Source organism: Sebastes fasciatus, chromosome 8 (assembly GCF_043250625.1).
Source record: "Sebastes fasciatus isolate fSebFas1 chromosome 8, fSebFas1.pri, whole genome shotgun sequence".
Lineage (NCBI taxonomy): Eukaryota > Metazoa > Chordata > Actinopteri > Perciformes > Sebastidae > Sebastes > Sebastes fasciatus.
The window spans coordinates 12,466,160-12,473,244 of NC_133802.1; the positions used below are offsets into that span (position 1 = coordinate 12,466,160).

The 7,085-nt window shown below is 39.2% G+C and overlaps 1 protein-coding gene across 7 annotated transcripts in view; it reads right to left on the bottom strand.

The window, feature by feature from the left end:
• LOC141772483 (uncharacterized) overlaps nt 1-7,085 on the bottom strand; it is a 75,375-nt gene that overhangs the window by 31,178 nt on the left and 37,112 nt on the right. For 2 of the 7 annotated variants that reach the window (XM_074643492.1, XM_074643493.1), the window contains 2 exons: nt 6,084-6,155; nt 5,786-5,871 (listed from right to left, as the gene is read on the bottom strand). The gene's annotated coding sequence lies outside the window, so the exon portion shown is untranslated. Of the gene's footprint in view, nt 1-5,785; nt 5,872-5,987; nt 6,156-6,757; nt 6,801-7,085 lie in introns of all 7 variants that reach the window. The other 5 variants (XM_074643488.1, XM_074643489.1, XM_074643494.1 and 2 more) reach the window with 4 other exon arrangements.

Sequence of the window (7,085 nt, forward strand, 5' to 3'; positions counted from 1 at the left end):
TAAAACAAAACTGCAGACAAAACTACTAAAATTTGATGTAAAATAGATGCAAGGGGGCAGCTGCACTCTTCTCATCAAGTCCAACATTCACTCTCTTTTAGCTCTGTTTTTGGTCTCCACCAACTCCTGAGGGAAATGTCTTGTTCTTTTGCTGTTAAATGCTCCATATGTTCACCAGCTAGTCACTAGCTGTGTCTGTTGTTTTGTGCTGAGCAGGTAGTGTACAGTTGGTTTTTAGAGCTTTAATTTTGAACCGAAAACAGCTGTGAACAACACTATGAGAGCGGTGAGAGTGAACGGAAACAGTAAAGTTGTAGGACGGACAACTTCAAGAATGAGCTGAAACCCACTATAGGCTATAAAGCCCTGTAGAGCTGACTGAGATAATAATTCCCTGTAGTGTGTTACTACTGTGTTACTACTGTGTTACTAGTATGAGTGACTCCTTGCATATTGTCATTTGATACAGTGTTATTGTAAAAATATTGATCATAGCTGCTTTAATATCAACACTTGTACACACAAAAGCTCAGTTTAATGGCTGCTCTCCGGCTCCTCTCCTTCTAGTGTGTGCTCATTTACACCCCCTCATGGATTCACAAAGCAAATGATGGTGGAAGAAGGGTGGAGGCTGCCTCTCCAGCTCATACTGACACTAATCCGGTGTCAATCCAGTGCACGTGGGGAGGGGAATGAGCTCACACACTCTGGAGGAGAGGGGTCTGCAGTGAGCCAGAGCTGTGGCCCTTATCTCCCTGCCATTGTCCCTCTCTCCTCCTAACCCCCCCCTCTCTCTCTTCATGATTAACCAGACTCATCGCCCTCTATGGTCCGTCGTTTCCTGTTACTTAGTTACCAGTTGCCGTGATTTGCCTGGGCCGCTTGTGTTTCCATGGCGACTGTGCCCATTCTGTCGTCTCCTGGCTTGCCTCTTGGCTGTGCTGTCCCGATGGCCTGTAGCCACCCCGGGCCTTGACCCACGGCTCCCTGCCTCCCTGCCTCCGTGCCTCATGGTCCCATAAGGCTGTCAGTGTGTGTTCACGTCGCACTGCAGCCTCTCACCATGCCAGACTGGTAAATGCAACTTCTGGCTGGTCGCTGTTGTGGCTGACTGATCAGACAAAGAGGGAATGAGTTGTTGATACGATGGATAATAAATATGCATCGGTAAATCTCACCACACATCAAACATCAGTGTATGATATGATGTATGAACAAACCACTGTCATGTTTGTCTGAAAGGGTGAGTTCACCGAAAATCAAATACAGAACAAAAAACAACAGTAAAAAAAAAAGTACTATAGGTTTTTCACCTTTTCTTACAGAACTCGTTTAGGATTTTCACAGCCCTTTTGGGAATATGCCTTTTTCCCCTATAGTGGATCTCACATATGTTTCAGAAGAATACCAGTTGCACTTTTATTCCTTATTGAAAATCTGTAAATGTTTGGGACACAAAATATAGCTTAAATGTGTTTGATTTGGCCTGTTCAGGATCAAATATAAGCCCTAAAATGTATGCCCGTCACCATCATACAATTTGGGATTCTGTTTACAAGTTTGGTTGGATGATTATCACAATTCAATGTTCACAATTAAGAACTTTTTTCACTATCAGATAACAATAAAATACAATTAAAGTACAAAAAACAACAGCAAAAAGGAGTAAAACATTTTTAAGGAGATAAATTCCTCCAATATTCTCATTTTACCTGCAGAACTAAGACATGACAATTAATCATCACATTTAGAAAAACTTTTGTCGCGTAGAGATTTAAATATATGAATGTATTGCTATATTATTGTGCTGTTCTGGAAGGATCTCACAGAGAGATACAGAAATACCTTGTGAACTGAAAGTCAAATAGATGAATCTATTTCTATCTATTTTATTGGTTTCATTATTACATTTTCATCATTTTTTCCCCATGTGCATTAGTCTCAAATAGCTTTATTTGCCTTATTATCATCTGTGAAGCACTTTGAATTGCACTAACCTGTATCAGAGGTGCTATATAAATTGAGTTTGACTTACTGAATTATATTTGAAAAGCAGCATCTCTTTTCAGATACCAATCCACTGATGTTATTGTCTACAGTTTACATTAACACAATTTAATTTTCTAATAAAGAAATATTCCTAATAAAAAACGATTGAAATTTGTAGTTATACTCTGAGTAACAAGGACAATTTAGAAACAGACAGTTGCTGTTATGTCTTTAAAATATAATTGTTAATGCTGAAAGCACCTAAAATTACAAAAATAATAAAGATGAAATACCGTCATAATAACTCAATTCAAATCAATAAAAACAAAATTATTTTCATGACTAGTGGTTAGTAAAAAAATATATCTGTTTTTATATGATTTGGGTGAACTGTCCCTTTAATCTACAAGAAAACATACTATAACATTCATATGACAAAGCATGCAAGAGAAAAGTATATTACTGAGGTTATGGTCTGGTGTCGGACAGGTCCGTTTGAGGATGGGCGACACAAAGGAGGTGCAGTTTTCAGCTCCATCAACAGGAGGCAGTAGTTATCAAATTGTCACTCAGACTTTATCACACAGCGAGATCAGCAGCAGGCTGAGGAGGGTAAACTTGTCACCCTAACTGAGGCTGATTCACCACCACCACCACTGCCTGCCTCACAGTGTAAATACCCCCTGAGGAAAAAACTTTGATGCCCTCAGTGGTAGAAAACTTCTGTGTTAATAATATCCCCAGTGGTAAAAATGAACAAATACAGAATAACAGGATCTGTTTAATAATCCAATAATATATATATAATATAAAAAAAACAATGTAACACTCTCAAACAGGTCATTTTGCATAATGAGTCCTTTTACTCGTACTTTCTACTTCTACCGTCAAACTCCACGAACACCATATCCTACATTTCCCATAATGCAACTCAAATGCATCTTTCATTAGACTCTCCTGGATAATTCAATGTTCCTATATGTTTACGTTATGGCCTTGTTCAGTTATTTCAACTTTGTTTCTGAGAAATCTGAATGTTTTTTTCTGTCATTTTGGCCGACAGGTCTAAACAATACCCATGAGCCTCAACCACCGTTGCTATGGAGAAGAACCCAGTCAGGGGCGTGAAGTAGCTCAATTCATCTAATTTGTTCGGCACCATAGTTGCTAAATTCATCCAAAATAGACCCAGAATTTTGAGATGAATTGATTTAAACCACAGATTAGTAGGGCTGTCAATCGATTAAAATAGTAAATCGTGATTAATGAATCACACATTTTTTATCTGTTCAAAATGTATCTTACAGGGAGATTTGTCAAGTATTTAATACTCTTATCAACATAGGAGTGGGCAAACATGCTTGCTTTATGCAAATCAATGTATATATTCATTATTGGAAATCAATTAACAACACAAAACAATGACAAATATGATCCAGAAACCCTCACAGGTACTGCATTTATCATAAAATATGCTCAAATCATAACATGGCAAACTGCAGCCCAACGGGCAACAACAGCTGTCAGTGTGTCAGTGTGCTGACTTGACTATGACTTGCCCCAAACTGCATGTGATTATCATAAAGTGGGCATGATTATAAAGGGGAGACTCGTGGGTACCCATAGAACCCATTTTTATTCACATATCTTGAGGTCAGAGGTCAAGGGACCCCTTTGTAAATTGCCATGATAGTTTTTCCTCGCCAAAATTTAGCTTAAGTTTTGAGCGTTATTTAACCTCCATGCGACAAGCTAGTATGACATGGTTGGTGCCATTGGGTTCCTTCAGTTTTCTTGTTTCATATGATGCCAGTATCTTCACTCTAGCTTTCGCTACAACCTCCAAAAGATCAAATTGCGTTAACGCGTTAAAGAAATGAGTGGCGTTAAAACAAATAATCGTTAGCAGTACACATAATAGAATTCTAAGCTCTGTGATCGGATGCTTCTCGCTGAAATGCACCTTGGGATGCATAGTTATCTTCTCTGAATTTTTTATGTACACAGAGTTATACCTTATTCACTTTTAATCAAAGAACCAGATATTATCTGGGAGAGTTTCAACTGTGTGTCTCATAACATTATCTAAAGGAAAAGTTAATGGGACTATTACATCTGGAAACAGATGGTGGGCTCCCTCCAGAGCCACAGAAGACGTTATACAAATGTTTCTCATGCGGAGTAGTGCTATCATGACTTGTCAAATCAGGGGAATGTCCCTCCAAGAAAATGATTTGAATGCGTCTTCCACCACTGAACACCATGCTCACTAGAAGGCATTCATCTGTGGGATGGAGAGGACACTGTATGCGGACAGGGAGCTTGATATACTGTGCTGTTAATCCAAAGGTGAGTGGGCTGCAGGTCAGAGTGTAAGCAGATGGGTGTGAAGCTGCCGTCATCAGGCCTGTTTTTTAAGTGAGGGGTTTTATTTTTGAGTGTGGGGTATCTCAGGGCGAGACAGCCCTCGCTGAGGCCCTCCAGGACAGTTGTCCACCTCATGGTGAAAGGAAAGCGCTCAGTGGGGGATTGGGAGAGTAATTACAGCAGTTTTGCCTCATTAGGAGAGAGGAGGCGTGACCCTGCCTACAGGTCTGACAGCTGAACCGCACGGATGGCGGCGCTGAGAGATGATCTCAGGGAGCGGTACATTACAGGAGAGCAATCTGAGTCGCGTTATATGTGTGTATATGTTTTGTCCAGTGCTGGAAGAAGTATTTAGATCCTATATTTCAGTATTGATACCACAATGAAAAATATTCATCTACTCCTTTAGCTCTGTGGTTCCCAACCTGGGGTTTTGGGATCCCTCAAGGGGCCCCAGGATGAATCTGAGGGGTCACCAGATGATTAAAGGGATACATTAAAAAAAAAATTGTCATAAAATGTGTTTATATTTTCTTGCTTTTCGCTAATGTACATTTTTCTTGTGAAATACTGGATACTTTCACTTCCTCAGCCTCTAAAAGTTGTAAAATATGACAAAGCCAAGATGGAAAAATCATTGGGTTCAAAATGGTAACCTTGCATATTGGTTGTTTTAACTCAATGTTAGTGTTATTATTAATTATATTAGGCTACTGTTCGTTTATTTACCCAAACAGAAATATGGTTTATTGTTGTAAAAAAAAAAAAATGCAAACATTCAGTTACAAATATTAAAAAGACAGTTCACAACCGTATTTTATTTTGGGTAAATAACCCAACACTAATATAAAAGTAAACACTAAAACTGGGTCAAAACAACCAAAGTCTTTGGTGGTTTTTCTACCCATGGGTACTGGGTGAAGTTAGCCCAGTACTGCATTGGTGCTTGACCCAAATTGGGTCAGTATGACCATATTAAGTTCATGAACGGTCACAGTCAAACATGACTTGATTTTAAGGGGTCACAAGCCAAAATGGTTGGGAACTACTGTTGTTGCTCGTCGTGATGCAGCTAATTTCAACTGATTTATATTCTGTTCGGAGGTTTAAGTCTCTAAAAACGCTTCATATGATATGATCACATGTTTGGTTTTGAAATAAACATCTGCAAAGTAACTAAAGCTATCAAGTATATGTAGTGGATTAAAAAGTATAGCATAATATTTCCCTCTGAAACCTAGTTGAGTAGCTTACAAATACAAAGTACCACAGATTGGCAGTATTTCTGTTGAGTAGGCTACAAGTACCTCAAAATTGTACTTAAGCAGCCTAAATGTAGCCTACTTTCCACCACTGGTTTTGTCTCTTATTTGTGATTTCCCCCTTTTTACTATTACAACAAACTGGAGATTTGTGTCTGAAACCAAACCTTTCAAAATAAGAGCTATGTTGAGATGTTTCCTCCTGAGGGATGGATGGGGGAGGCCTGGAGCTCATCCTGCATGCAGGCCAGTCCTGAGAGAAGACACAACACGAGACCAAAATGATGAAATGAAATGAAATAGCATGCAAAGACACACACAAAGACACATACACACACACACACAAACACATGCGTGTGTTCAGTCGACCTGTTCGTCGATCAGTCGGGGTGGGGCTGTTTTTTTTGTCCAGTATGCCGTTGTCTGAGTCAGGATGGAGAGATGAGGACGGGGCATCCCACTCACCCTCTGCACGGCCGGAGACACTGCTGAGCTGCTGTCATGGCAACAGCAGCAGTCACCACCACCAGCATGGGCCTATAATGCACAGGCCAGGAGGAGTCACACACACACACACACACACACACACACACACACACAATGAGAGCAATGACACCACACACAGGACACAAACCCAGATCCTAAATGTGTGCAGTTTGTTGGTTCTTTATATGAAAATAATGAATAATGAGTAAAATGAGTGATGTAAAAAAAAAAGAAATAAGCATTTTTTTTTTACTATTTTTTTCTTTTTTTTAGTGGGACAGATGTTGCAATTGAGAATTTAAATCACCTTAAAATTCTGAAGAGAAACTTATTTTCTTTAAATTATTGGTTTGTGAACTATTTGTTAAACTATTTTTTTTATCCAAATTTCCATTTACACTGTAGAGTTATACATATATATATTTGGGTGGAAAACACACACAAAAAAAACTGTTGTATATATATATTTTTGAAGACATTGTTTGTGTTTTTTAGAGGTTGTTTTGTGTCGTGACTCAAAATATTGAACCCACATTTTTTTTTATCTCCACATCTCTGACCGCCTGTAAAAAAAGTGTTTCCTATTCAAAAGGAAATTGTGTAATCGGGTGTTTTCTAGCATATTCTTCAGATAGTATCAAACCCTCTCTCACCTTCCACGTCTTCAAATCGGACATTTTCTCTCTCTGCGTCTGTCTGGGCAACATATAACACCACTCAGTTATAAACCGCAGGCTTTTGCTGTAAATGAAGCCTTAAGTCAGCAGCAGTGTAATGCAGAGATATGAGTGTGTTTGTAATTACAGGATATAGAAAGAGCAGACAGTGCGAGCGCAGATTCTGCATTCAAACAGGTGTGAGGAGCAGAAACCCTCCCAGGTGGCGCATGTTGATCGGATATGTGGTCCATCATATTATAGGAGCACTGAAAGCATCTTTTTTTTTAAGGGTTGAGCAACCGAGAGATAGTGTTGGCTGTTA